Here is a 15,032-nt window from a genome sequence, read left to right as displayed (position 1 = left end):
CTCCTACTGCTTTGCCTTACATATGTCTGTGTGGGGCTAAACATCTGGTAGACCACTTATTATTTGTGAATGAGGGCAATTATCCATGGCACAGGTGTGTTATCCTCTGAAAGATCTTATTTCATTCTAATATGGACATGTCTGCAAATAATTTATGAGGTGCACTTACTTTATAGTCATCTTTCCCATGGAGAATAATTGCTAACCTGCTTTTCTCCATTTTTCCTTTTCTTTCTTTCTTTTTAAATGAAGAGTTAGACTGTGACATCTTTTAGGTAGGATGATAATTGTAGCACCTTTGGTGGAAACATGAATGCTACATAAAGCACTGGTTTTTCCATGTAAACATTAGAGGAGAAGCTATAATTTCCAGCATAATCTATTTTCAAGATCACATTATTCTTATAGTCAAAAGACTTGGTAGCAATTTCCTTCAGTTTTTTGGTCTCTCTCTCTCTCTCTCTCTCTCTCATCAGTATATTGAAAGTCTGGTGGTCAGCATCATACTCATTCACTTTTTTTCACATTAAAAAATGCACAGATTCTATTAACTTCCTTCTTGTTCTTCCCTTTTTCATTGTGCATCATTTGGATCTGTGAGCAGTTCCTTAAAAGTCAAGGAGCTTTTAATTCTTTTAAAATAAAAAGTTATCATTTGCATTTGCATGTTTGCAAATAATTAATATAGTTCATTTACAGACATGGCAGGACTTTGGACTCATTCCCTAACAGGAGGCATCCTTCTTAAAGTCCATTTGAGTTATTTGAAATTCAAAACAATGGAATCTTTTCTCTCTACTCAGGCTGTGTTGTTCTATATAAAGTATCTTCAACAGATATTTATATGTTGAGATATTTATAATGTAAAAGGAAACAGAATGTATGGGTTAAAATCAGTGCCTAGTAGTCAGATTATTTTGGGCAAATCATTTAACCTCCCTGAATGCAGCAAACTAGTTAAACATACGGTCTCTGGAAATACAGACCTGGGTTTGAGTACTGGCTCTGTCCCATCATCTACTGTGTGACCTCTCTTAAGCTTCAGTTTTCTAAATATATTATGGGGATTAACACCATGTCAAAGGAAGATAAATTTGTGTAAAATGTTTAGCACAGTGCCTTATAGAAGAAAGCATTAAATATGTTAGGTTATTATTACTATTATTAAGTATTCAGTGCATATTAACCATTACCACAAGTAAGTATAAAATGAAAATAATACTTGCCCTGACTATCTCAGAGGTTATTATAAGTATCAAATGGTAGCATACGTATAAAGCACTACATGAATGTAAGATACTATTTTTATATTTTATAAGCTATAACTACCCTGTGTAAAAGAATCCTTGCTTTTAGTAGTGCCAAAATTTTGGAAATTTTTTCTTGTTCACTGTTGTATCCATAGCACTTAGCATGGTGCCAGGCACATGGTAAGAGTTCCAGAAATTCTTATTGAATGAAGTTATTGTGTTGCTTACTTTGCCACTTTTGAAGCTTGAAACAAATTCTAATCCTTTCTTTTACCAGTGAGGATTTTTCATCTTACTTGGTTGGAAATCATTGGGAAAAAATTGAGGTTAAATTCTGGGTTTTTCTATTTGAGGATCTGGAGAAGGATTCAAGCAGACTGTAATACACTATCTTTAAAGGCGAAACAAAAGCGAATTGAAAGGCAACTTCACCCTCACTGTCTCCCATCTCAATAAGTATTGAGTGGAATTGATTAGGGAGGGAAATAAAAGTGGAGCGTGATCTGGGCTGAATCATCTGGTAGAGGATCTGGCTGAGTCAGAGGCAGGGTAGAGAGTAAAGCTACTTTGATTTAAAAAAAAAAGTAAGAAAAACATACCTGATTGTAAAGAAGACCTTTTCTCTCACCCTCATTTCTTTTTCTCAAAAGAGAGTAATAAACGGAGCATTAAAATAAAAGTTACAACAAAATCAAAGGAAAGGAGGTGGAAGAGAAAAAGAGAGAAACAATTTTCTACTAGCCAAAGAATAATACAATCTTTAATTTCTTGCAGTGAATATAAACGCCTTAGGTATTTGTTATCTCATAGACCTAGAATATTCTGAAAACTTTGGTCCCTCATCCTCTGCATAACTTTTTGCCAACCAAGCCTTACTCCTGCCTCCTTGAAGTTTATCTGAATTGTTGAATAGGAAGGATACGGTGTCCATTTTGATTTTTTTTCCAGGCAATGTTTCTGTTCTTGAATGAAGAGATCAGTGGAAGCCTAGAGCCTGCTTAACTTACATTAAATCATAGTATTCATTGGGTAGTCTAGTGGTTCTTAACCTGGACTGGGCATCATATTTACTTAGGAAACTTTTTAATAATATAGATTTATCACAAACTCTCTTATTCAGTAAATTGGGGGAATACGTGGTGAAAAGATTTGGGGGTTTGTATTTTTAAAAGATTGTGATGCAGGTGATTTTGTTTTTGAAAACACTGATCTGGTTAAACTTAGCTATTTCACAAGAAAGGAAGTTTGAATCAAGAGAAGGGAAGTGACTTCATTAAGAACGTGCTGTCCTGGTATTGAATAAGATGCCAGTGCCCCAAGATAAGGGTTAGAAATATGCATACCACAAAAATCTATACTTACAAGGACAATTGAGATTCTGCATCTGGCTGAAGGCCAGACCCCTAGCAGATAATCAGTAAGTCTTCAAATTGAACTTTTCCTCTCTGTTCTTCACTCAAATCTCCCAGTCATTTGCTCCCACACAGCATGTGGCAGCATTGCTGGAATAAGTAGGAGGTCAAGCATAGTGAAAGAGAAATTAATGCCTCACCTGCTGGAAACACATGTAAGAAATGGTGAGACTCTCATGTCTCCTTACATAACCTGTATTCTTATTAGTTGGGGCTTTGACTGCAAACATAAGTATTAGTTATCTTTCTCCCATTAATTATTGTCGCACAGATTTAAAGGGTCAGAGATTTGGAAGTTAATGCCTCCTTCAGTGTGGGAAAAGTAACACTGTGCACTTTGGCTGCTGTTTTTCTTTCTGGCTGACTGCAGAGAAATTGTTTCTGCCCCATCTCAGCCGACTGGCAAAATGCTTATGTGCATAGAGCAGCTATTTTCATGGTGGGAAGGGGCGGCATGAAACTCACTTTTGATTTCCAGTGAGGCTGTGGATCTTACAACTTATATCCATTATATCCAACATGTTTTATGCCTGTTCTTTTTCTGTGATTAGGACATCTTTGTGTGTTCTTTCACTATGACCATCTGGCTTTCTCTTGTGGCAAAAGATATTATTTCCTGCAAACTAACCAAGGAAAACCCAAAGTTTTTATGTTGCTTTGTTGAGAGGCAAATGATGCAGCATGAGGTAGTGAGGTAAGAAACCTGGGTTCTATTCTCAGTGAGCCAGGAGGCTTGGGCATGCTGACTAAACTTCCAGAGCCCTGGATTCATCATAAAATAAGAATAGTCATAGGCGTGCGACCTATCCTCTAGACAGGTGACATCGTAAAGAAAACAATTATAATTTGTAGTAATTAAGAAAAACTGTATTCAGTCTTGAACATCCCCATTGATTGCTATTGCCAATGGAAATTGAATTTTGTCACTGGACTGTTTGGGAAAATGGTCTTCTTGTATAGGACCTTTATTAAAAATCAAGTCCAAAGTCAATTATAGACTTGAAAGTATTGAGGAGCTAGTTCCTAACAGGTGGTGAGATCGTATGAAGATACCACCAAGCACGTGGACAGATCAGCAGGAAAGCATCATCTGGCAGTCAGACAGGGAACAGTGGCTGGATATGCTCACCTGGCAGTGGACAGGTGGAAAGGCAGCAGGAGAGCAACACCATTGGCTCCGACGCTTGACATTAATCACATTCCTATGGAAATGCTGCAAGTTTTACAGCACATCCATGGAAGGGAACTGTCAGATTCTATTGGATGTTCACTTACAGTTTATTTAAGAATAAAACAAACAAGCTAAACCAACAAACAGTTTTGTCTCAGCAACATCCCCAAACAGAATGGAAATAATATTACGTTTATTGTGGTGGTTCAAACTTTGAGAATACGGTAATGTTTTAAAGCACAGGCCTTCTTTTGTGGTAAGAAAAATTATTGCTGAAAAAATATTGGCTAGTATATGGCCCTGTTTACTTCTTGAAGTGCTGCTCTTGGTTGTAGACATGAGTTTAGTCTCCTTCTGGATGCATCTGCGGTGTTGCTTCTAACAAAGGGATTTTGCTTCTTTGTCGCAGAAGCAGAGTGGTAGCTGTGAGTAGAAGGATAGAATGTTCTAATTCGCTCAGGCAATGCAACTCTATGGACTGCTCCTAAACTCTGGTTCATACCTCCTTTCCAAGGAGGAAGGGTAGATTCACTTGAAGAGCTATGGAAATTAGCTGGATAAGTATTTAATAAAAGTTTATTAATGAATGAAGTAATGAGTGGCATTTCTACTTCTTACTTCCTAGAGTACCTACTGTCTTCAGGCTTCTGTCCCAATATTCACTATACTTGTTAGGGAATGATAAGTCCATTAGCAGATGGTACCAAGTTTGCTTTGTAGTTCAACATCACCAAGGAAACGGGCTCCTTTGATTCTTCTGCTCTGTCATACTCAATAATTTGTGAGTATCTCCTCTCATGGTCTCAAGATGAACTTTTGCAGTCTCCAAGCCATCATGTTATCACAAATATTTGTTCTGTTTTCTTTCTTTCTTTTTTCTTTTTTTTTCTTTTGTTTTCCTTCCCTTTCCTTTCCTTTCCTTTCCTTTCCTTTCCTTTCCTTTCCTTTCCTTTCCTTTCCTTTCCTTTCCTTTCTTTTATTTTATTTAGAGATGGAGTTTCACTCTCGTTGCCCAGGCTGGAGTGCAATGGCATGGTCTCGGCTCTCTGCAACCTCTACCTCCTGGGTTCAAGCAATTCTCCTGCCTCAGCCTCCCAAGTAGCTGGAATTACAGGCATCCACCACCACACCCAGCTAATTTTTTGTATTTTTAGTAGAGACGGGGTTTCATCATGTTGGGACCATCAGCCTGGTCCCAAACTCCTGACCTCAGATGATGCACCCACCCTGGCCTCCCAAAGCGCTGGGATTACAGGCATGAGCCACCGTGCCCAGCCAAATATTTGTTCTTTATAAAGCAGGAGACATGGTTGGTGGTGGCTTCTCCTCTCCCACTTATTATGGAAGAAACTTGCCCCCAGAAATCTCCAACAGCTACTTTGGCTTAAATCTCATTGACCAGGACTGGCTTACATGTGTATATCTTACTAGTCACTGGAAAAGGAGAATCGGATTCTCATGATGGTATTACATCAATCCTGATTCAGGTACAGGGATTAGGCAAATCCTCTCTCCCACAACAAAATTGTTGTTTATGAAGGAAGTAGGAAGTAGGTACCATCTCTAATCTGCATAATCCTTGATGGAAGAACCTACATTATCCTGTCTAGTTATCCCTGAGCATCTAGCAGACAGCTTGGTCCATAGTAGAGCCTCAGTAAATTATTAAATAAATGGCAAATGGATGGATCCAGAGACCAAGTCAGTAACAAATAGTTGAGTCCAATATAGGTTACTTTTTTTTTTTTTTTCCAATTAACTATTCCAGGCAGGTAATACATATCATTTCTAACTCTTTGATAACCATAAGGTAAGTTTTCAGATCCACATTTCACATATTGAGAAACTAAGGCAAAGAGATCTTCAGCAACTTGCCTAGGGTTATAAACCTCGAAAGGCAAATGTACGTGTTTCCCAAATTAGTCTTCTTCCATAATACCTTAGTATCTCTTCATGTTGGAAGATAGTTTTTGGTTCTCCTTGGCTTGCCTAAGATGACCATTTTATTTTATGTCCTCAAGGCCTAGAGTATCTGTGGTAGAAACTGACGTCTTCAGGTTGTATCTTCTCTAAGCACCTGTATTTGTATACGAATCAAACTGAGTGGGAAGGGAACAAGCAGAGTGAAAAGGTTGCTGGTGAAAGGCAGATAATCTATCAATTTCTAATGAGTAATTTTCTTACTGATCTTTCAACCTGTCAAAGACACTTGCCTAGCTCCTAAGTTTGAGCCAATATAAAACAAACTAGTGAAATGAGAAGAGAGAATATATAGAATGAGAACTCTTATTCCTGATCAATATAAACAAAGGCAATTTCGAGTCAGTACTTTAAGGCTTTCATGACAAAATTACTAGCATTTCTCACCTAGACCATTGCAAAGACTGTAACTGGTGCTCTACATCCACTTGGGTCTTTCTCCAAATGGTAGCCCAAGTAGTTTTTCAGAATCAGATGTTTTGTCACTCACCAGTTTAAAAGGTTCATTAGCTTTTTATTATATTTCAAATTAAGACTAATGGGACTTTAATACTTGAATTCTCTCTTAATCCTGGCCTGCCTTAGTGCTCCATCCTCATCCCGCACCAGCCCCATTACTCTGGGCCCTGGCTGACTTCCACCTCTCTTTATGCCCCTCACTCACTAGGCTACCTCCTAGTGAGGATTTTCCTACTACACTCAGCCCTGACTGGAATGCTCTCTCCTGAGGCAGGTTAACTTACTCAGCCTTCAGGGGTCAAGTATCAGTGCCCTAGCAGCCCCACCCACACCCTCAGTTTAAGTTTCTTCATTCTGTGTTCTCTTAGAACCCTGTTTCCTTTTGTTTTTTTCTAAGATTCATTTCACTTTTTGATTATATACTGATTTACATGACTGTTGGTTTGATGTCTGCCTCCTCTTCTCATATTTTTAAATAGCTTTATTGAGATTTAATTCCTCTATAATACAATTCATTCATTTACAGTGTACAATATAATAGTTTTTATTTGTTCACAGAGTTGTGCACTCATCACCACAATCAATTTTAGAACATTTTCATTATCCCCAAAAGAAACCCTATAACCATTGGTAGTCATTTCCCATTTCTCTCCTCCTCCTTTACCTATTCTCTCGTCACAGCGTTCCCCTAGTCTCCCCAGCCCCAGGCAAGCACTTATCTACTCTCTGTCTCTCTATATTTGCCTATTCTGAACATTAAAAAACAATTCTTCCTAACTCTAATTATATATCCTTTGACCAACATCTTTTCATCCCTTTCTACCCTCTGACTTCCAATGCTCTGGTAACTACCATTTTACTCTCTACTTCCTCCCCTCCTGAGTCAGTAAGGGGTAACAGGGGCATAGACAATGGAGCCAAACAGCCTGTGTTCAAAGTGTAGCTCTAATACTTCACAGCTGTGTGACCCTTGACAAGTTACTTTCCATGCTTCACTTTCCTTAACTGTAAAATGGGGAATACAATAGTATCTACCTGTAGTAGGACTGTCAGGATTTAATAGATTAATATAGATGTAAAGTACATAGAACAGTGGCTGACACATTTTACATACTATTTAAAATGACCGGCTCTGTAAGAAAAAGAAACATGTCTACTAAACTCATCATTGTAATGTCACTATAAGCCTCACCAGAGAGCACGGTACCTGCACGTAGTAGATGCATAGCAAACATTTGTTAGATGAATGAATAAAGATAGAAATGTTTATTCTAACACAAATATTTTTTTTCAGTCATTGTAACAACCTTTCCATAGGACACAATAAATAAGGCATGGCTGGCATTTATAGCTTGAAAATGCTAGATCTTAATTAATATCCATCCAGGCTATTTGAAAACCTAAGTAAATCTTTAAGTTTTGGCTTGATACTGAATGAAATTGGTGCTTGAATCCGGATAGGCTTCCAGCCCACATATATAGAGTAATCTCTGAGCCCTGTTATAGCTCAAAAATAGGTCCCAGCTTACTTTTATTTTAGCAGACTTGTCAATTATATTTGACATTCTGGGTGAATCTTTTTCCTTTTCTTCCACTGGAGAGTTTCCAAATTTGTGCTGTCTAATTGGTTGGCCTTCAAAAATTTACTGAATTTCTTGGAGGGACTATTGATGAAGCAAGGTAGGTATTTTCAATGTTTTCACTCACTCTGTCTTTGGCTTTATCCTTTTTCTTTGTAACATGTATGGTCTCATCTTGCAGACCCATTACACTCCTATGGGAAGGGGATAGGCAAACCAAGGACATTTATGACCCCACAACTAGCAGGTAGAGGAGACTGGGCTGTTGGTTTATTCATTGACTTGTTCATTCTTCTTTATTCATGAATTTTATATGTATGCAAGTAGGAATTCTGAGCCAAAGATCATGAAGACCATGAGATAGGAAGTGGGCCAAAGACTGGTGATTGAACCTTGATACAGGATTCAGGTTACAGGTGGTGAGGTAGGAGGGCCGGGATGTGGAGAAAAGGAGAATGAGAGTGAGAAGAAAAGGGCCAGAGGATGAGTAAAGAAAAAAAATACAAATAAATTTTTTTTAGAAACATCCTTTAAAAATGTATTCCAGGACAGACAAGCTTTTCTTTTACTGGCAATAATGCATTTGAAATGCATTATTCAGAGAACACAATATTACCAAAGTCAACATGTATGGTGACAACTTTGCCTTGTTGCAGAAAGAAAAAAAATAGCGATGTGGAAGTGCTTCAAGTAAATGAAAATGAATCCAGTTCATAATCAAGTAAAAATGTTACGGGTCCAGAGCCAGAGAATATTCTTATAGTGGGCTTTTTTCAGCACCCTAAATTTAACCAGATGGAATGCTTTTTAAAGAACCACCCTATTCAAACTTTGGAAGTGAAGAATTTGTCTTTTAATGGTAAATTTGCATTCCATCAAAAGATGGAACACATCATCCTCAGCTTACTTATTACCCAGAAATAAATTATAATTTAATTGATTTTATTTCATGGTCTTTGATGAATACCGAGATTTCAGAAAATTTGTTTCAGACATGACCAAGTAGAGGTATACAAACAACATGAGTTGAGACACATGAAAAATGTGAACTCCATTCCTGGTATACTGAAAGCCATGTAACCACAAATTCTTGTTGGTTTTAATATGAATATCTTATTTCACAAACCCCAAATAGTGAGGTTAGAGAGAGAATACTCACTACCCTGAATATGGAAAAATTAATGCAGCTGAATTATTAGTAAGGGCAGATCTAGTTGCTGAAATGCAAATAGGTCAACAGCAAGTTAATACAATCCAACAGAGATTCAAAATTCTTGGTTTGAAAGGAGTCCCATATGCTACTGAAATAGCATCATAATTTTCTGATAGCTATGACAAGTGGAAGCAGTAGTGGTAGAATTAGTGCCCATGTTGCTCTAATTTCTATACAATGGGTTATGCTTTTGTCAGTCACCAGGTTGATTTAGACATCTGTTGGTAATAGTGGTAGAGACACAATTTTAACAGTCAACAAATTCTTACTGAACGTCAACTGTGTGTCAAGCACTGTGGTAGGTGCTAGGAATGTGAGGGGTGGTAGATAAAAAGGGAACTATAGCACTTGCTTATTCTTGTGGAATTAACAAACCTACTGAGGGTTATCCAGATATGGAAACAGTCATATTGTGCTTCAGGCATTACTTGAGATATACACAGAATGCAATATGGCCTAGAGAGGGCAGCTACTACTGTCCTACTGTGAGTAAGAGAAGGTTTGCCCAAGAAGAATGTATTTGAATTGGACCTTTGCAAGTGATTAAGATTTTGTTGGGCTAAGAAGGAGGAGGCAGAAAGAGCATCCAGGCACAAGAGGGGTGTTTCCAAAGTCCAGGAGGTTTGATAACTCACCTGGGACTGGCAAGTAAGTTGGTTTGGCTGGATCCATGTGAAGGATAACATTATTGCATGTAAGTCTTGTCCTAGTCAGTTTGGGCTGCTATAATAAAGTTCCATATAGGCTGGGTGGCTTATAAACCATAGGAATTTATTTCTCACAGTTTTGGAGACTAGAAGTACAAGATCAGGGTGCCAACATAGTCAAGTTCTGGTGAGGAACATCTTCCAGGTCACAGACTGCTGACTTCTGGTTACATCCTCACATAGCAGAATGAGGACTGGAGCATTTTCTAGTTTCTCTTTTATGCGGACACTAATCATATTCATGAGGGCTCCACCCTCATGACCTAATTTCCTTCCAAAGGCCACTTCCTACTACCATTACACTGGGGGCTAGGTTTCAGCATACGGATTTTGGGAAACATAAACATTCACTCTTCACAAGACAATCCTATAAGGTGGTTAGGCATTACTGTCTCTAGTATATGGATGAGAAAGTTGAGGCTAAGGGAGGTTAAGCAACTTAATGAACGTGACGCAGCTTGGGGTCATCTCCACAACTTCAGTTTCACAGTCATGAGTAATAGTTTTATAGAGCACAGCTGAATTTTGCTCAATGATGTTAAAATGCTAATATGGGAGAACATATGATATCTAAGTAAGAATAATGGTAACAAGATAAACTTCCAAATACTCGAGAGCCAATTATTCATTACATATAAACCTGCCTTCTGCCACCCAGGAAACTTTTGTTTACCCACTTTTGTCAGGAAATGACCTTTTTTTTGAAATATAGTGAGATGAGAGGTCTCCTTCTGAGGTTTCCTTGGGAAGTTAAGTGGTGTACTTAAACTTCAGTCCATCTGAATGGCTCACTATAATATATTGATGCACCCTAAAGGATAACATTATTGCATCTTTATTTTATTTTATAGATAGAATCTCACTGTGTTACCCAGGCTAGAAAGCAGCTGTGCAATCATAGCTCACTGTAACCTCGAACCCCTGGGCTCAAGCTATCCTTTTGCCTCAGCCTCCTGAGTAGCAAGGACTACAGACACGCACCACCACATGTGGCTATTTTTTAAATTTTGTTTGTAGAGATGGGGTCTTGCTATTTGAACAGACTAGTCTTGAACTCCTGGCCTCAAGTGATCCTCCCATTTCAGCCTCCTGAGTAGTTGGGACTATAAGTGAACCCCACTATGCCCAGCTCCTAAAAAGAATTTTAGTCTGTATCATGGAAGAGAGCCTGAGAGACGGATAGGGGCTCCCGGCTTAGGAGCATGAAAGAAGATTCCTCACAGTTCAGAGGAGAGGATGAAACATGACTTAGTGTGTGAAAGAAGTAAAACATAAAGTCTTTTGATTTATCATCCGGGAAAGGGAATAATAAAGCAAAGCCCGTGAAAGGAAAGATAGTCAAAGGAATAGGACTTATAATAAGCCCTTAAAACAAAAGTGGCTTAATGAGGTCAGGGAAGGAGACATGACAAAAGGGAATATATGTTAGGAGAGCAGACTCCATTAAGTGGTCATTAAAGGAAGAAAGAAATCCCGCTGGGAAAAATTCTTGACCTATTCAGGGAAAAGAAAGGCAGGCTCAATCCCTGGAATAAGACGCACTACACTCCAAATGGTGTTTTTGACCCTTGGAATTCAACATGATAGTCAAATTGTGCTTTGCTACTGACAAGATTCTCCAAATTTAGATAATTTATACAATGTATAATTATAAAACACTATCCTAAGAATTGTAATTCTATCACATTTCCATTTGAGACATTGTATAATCACTAAAATAAGAGCAATAAAACAAAGGAGAAAAAATTCAAAATTGTTTTAGAAGACAAAAATTCTTTTGTGCTGTGTTTCTGGAATATTTTGGTAAATGTGTCAATAGCAAGGCATATACATTAATTATATCACCTACAAACAATAAAATGGAAGAACATATAAAACTAACTTAAGGTTCATTAAAATAACCTATCATGATAAACCATTACCTTAAAAATTATACTGCCTTCTATTTGAGCCATTGTATTATAACTTAAATGTGATTTGCAATAAAACTAAAAGAAGAATATATCAAAATTACATTAGAGAGACAAAAAAGCATCATCCTGTGGCTCTGGATTTCCAGAAGGAGACTCACTGGGAGGTGGGACAAAAGGTGACCAACTTCTGTTTCTGGATTGTGTGGCAGAAGGCTAAATCCAACAGTTGCTGTTGAGACACTTCTTGGTGGTGGTGGAGGAGGTGCTGGGCTAGGGAAGTCCCTCAGTGAAGGTGATTTCTGTGAGGTTCCTCTTCTCAGGAGTTTCCCCCTCAGATGCATCTGATGGGTAGGGGAGAGAGAAGACTCTGGGCCAGTAGTGTCATGTTCAGTTGTTTGTGTGTGCGTATGGGGGGGTTGAATCTAAAGACAGTCGCAAGTATCTGCCCTAGGACAGCACGCGAGCACTAGGACAAACTCTGTCTTATAGAGAAATTGCTGCATCAGGACACAGCTGGCCAGATGGGTGGTCCTGATCCTGTGGTCCTGACCCAGGGGTGATGCTCTCTGGTCAAAATCTGACACTGGACCCTGAATCCTCTCACAGCCTGATATTCCTTCGTCCTTAGGAACTTTGTTGTCTAGGAGATTCTCTGGTAGTCCTCCCTAGCCAAATGCCCTATTTGGAACACTGAATACATAACAATATTTTTGAGGCATTTAAATTATTCCTTAATAGTTTTTTTGTTCGATACGTGTATTTTCTTTTCTAAGTTAACATGATATTTTTTCAACCTACAAAGCTGGATTTCATAATAGTGAGTGATGACTTTTTCTGAAAGAATTTTGGCATGTATTTTATAGGTGTCCAGCTCTTTACATACATGGCTGGTCTTTTCATCTTCCTTGAAAATATGCTTTTCTATTTTTCCAGGATAAATTCTCTGTAAGTTGGATATTTAGTTAAAATTCATTTCCTCAGTGCAGTTCAGAAGGGAATTGACATTTTTGTTTTTCCTTTCTGACTGCAGCGAAGCTTTCTCGGTTTGGAGACTTTTAATATGTTCTTTAAGTGCATCAGTTATTTATTTTATTCAGTTAATTTAGTATGCATTTGATTTCTGTTATCTGTGAGTTATTACAAATTTAACCCAGCTTTATCAATCAGTTTCTTCAAAACTCCTTTGGATTAATCGTCTAAGAGGTCTCCATTTTCTAATGGATTTATTATATCCAATTCTAAGTTCTCACTATCCAAGAACAGCAACCCAAATCTTTCATCCAAAGTGTTCGCCCTGCGTCTTCATCTGATTTTCTTTACCATTTTGATTTTTTTCAGTCTCACTTATACTTTCCTAATTTTTTGGTAAGTTTGCTCACTCATCTTTTCCATTCTTCAGCTTCTTATGAAAGTAGCTTTGTACTTCCTAGAATATTAGAATGTTCATTTAAAGCATCCTTTAGTATTGTTTCTCTCAAGTTGTGCTTCATTACTTGCGATATATTTTTAAGGCAGCTTTTTATGCCGCTACTTGAAATGGAATTAATTTTTATGTACCTTTTAAATTCTGGAACTTTTTAATAATGTTAGCCATTAGATTAACCTGTTATAAGTATTTAGATTTAACTTCTTCACAAAATGTATATTTTAAGCCTAAGTCCTACTTTGTATTTTAGCTTAATTACTATTCACAAAATTAAAAGAGAAAAACAATCAAAATAACTTTAGTGGAGAGATTAAAAAAATATTTTCTGTGGCTCTGGATTTTCAGAGGTAGACTCATTACAAAAGAAGATGTACAAATTAAGTAATGTGGCCAATATCATTAGTCAGAGGAACGCAAATTAAAACCACAATGACATACCATTTCATATCTAGTAGAATAACTAAAATTTTTTTAAAATTGAATTCTCCAAATGTTACTTAGAATGTTGAACAACTGGCACTCCCATATATTCCTGATAGGACTTAAAATGGTACAACCACTTCAGAAAAACAAACAAACAAACAAACAGCAGTTTTTAAATAAGGCTAAACAGTAGACTAGCCATTCTAGGAATTTACCCAAGAGAAATGAATACATATGTCCACATAAGGACTTGAACAAGACTGTTCACAGCAGCTGTATTCATTATAGCTCTAAAATAGAAAAACCTCAAATGTCCATCAACTGAAGAATGGGTAGGCAACTTTCCATGTATTCCATACAATGTATCAAATATTTCATACAATGAAATACTACTTAGCAATAAACAAGGAATGAGCTTCTGATTTACACAACATGGATGAATTTCAAAAGCATTATGTTGGCTGAAAGAAGCCAAACACAAGAGTATATATTATACCATTAGATAAGCTCAAGAACAGGCAAAACAAACCTGTGATAGTAGAAATCAGAATAGCAAGTACCTGCACAGGAGGGTGGGGCACCAGAGTATGAGCTGGTTGCTCTCTCTGGCGTGAAGGAAACCATCTATAACTTGATTGTGATCACATGGGATTTTACATTTCTTCCACATCTCATTGAATTGTGCATTTGTACATTTTACCTTACTAAAAAAAGTGTACAGGGATTACTTTTGCTGAGAGGGTGCAATCAAAGCATTCTAAAGCCATGTGACTGCATCTGCATGAGAACTTGCTTCTTAAGGATCCTTTGACGTCTGGGGAAGAGCAATTGAGAAAGTATTAACAGAGCTTGAGCACTCTTGCTTTCAAGAAACAGGGTTGTTCACAGCTTTCAGCTGCTCTTCTGGTACCTTGACAGCATCTCCTGCTGCTACTGACAACCAAGATTTAAAGGGGGGAATTTATGTGGGAAAGACAGTCTCACATAAACTCCTCAAAATTCCCCACAATTAAGGTCCTGTGGGAGTGGGTGGTAGAAGACACAGTGGAATGGAAGAAACTGAGAGCAAATGCGGTATTTAGCTTAAGGGAAGGAAAAAGCTTGTTAGAATATTTATGTAAACAGAGATTTTGCTTAGAATTGAAAGAAATTGAAATGTGGATACATGGAACATGAGGCAACAAAGAAACTAGGGGCAGGCAGATTAATACTTGCCAGCAAGTGGGAAGTGCTTCCTGTAAGCATTCAGGATGATTCGCTGATATTTAATGAATCAACTAGCTATAAAAACAAAGTCTATGATATTGATCTGCTATATATGCTAATTTACCAGTGAGTTTTTAAAAAATCAGGCTCCAAGTGAGTTAAATATTTCTACCTCTAAAATATAAATCATTGCACATATTATATGCTTTCATTTATAAGATATATCTAGAAGAGGGAAAACTATAGAGATAGAAAACAGATTAATGATTGCCTTGGGCTGAGAGGGTATAGC

The sequence above is a fragment of the Chlorocebus sabaeus genome, chromosome 10, assembly GCF_047675955.1.
Source record: "Chlorocebus sabaeus isolate Y175 chromosome 10, mChlSab1.0.hap1, whole genome shotgun sequence".
In the NCBI taxonomy this organism is placed as follows: Eukaryota; Metazoa; Chordata; class Mammalia; order Primates; family Cercopithecidae; genus Chlorocebus; species Chlorocebus sabaeus.
This window is presented reverse-complemented; position numbering follows the sequence as displayed.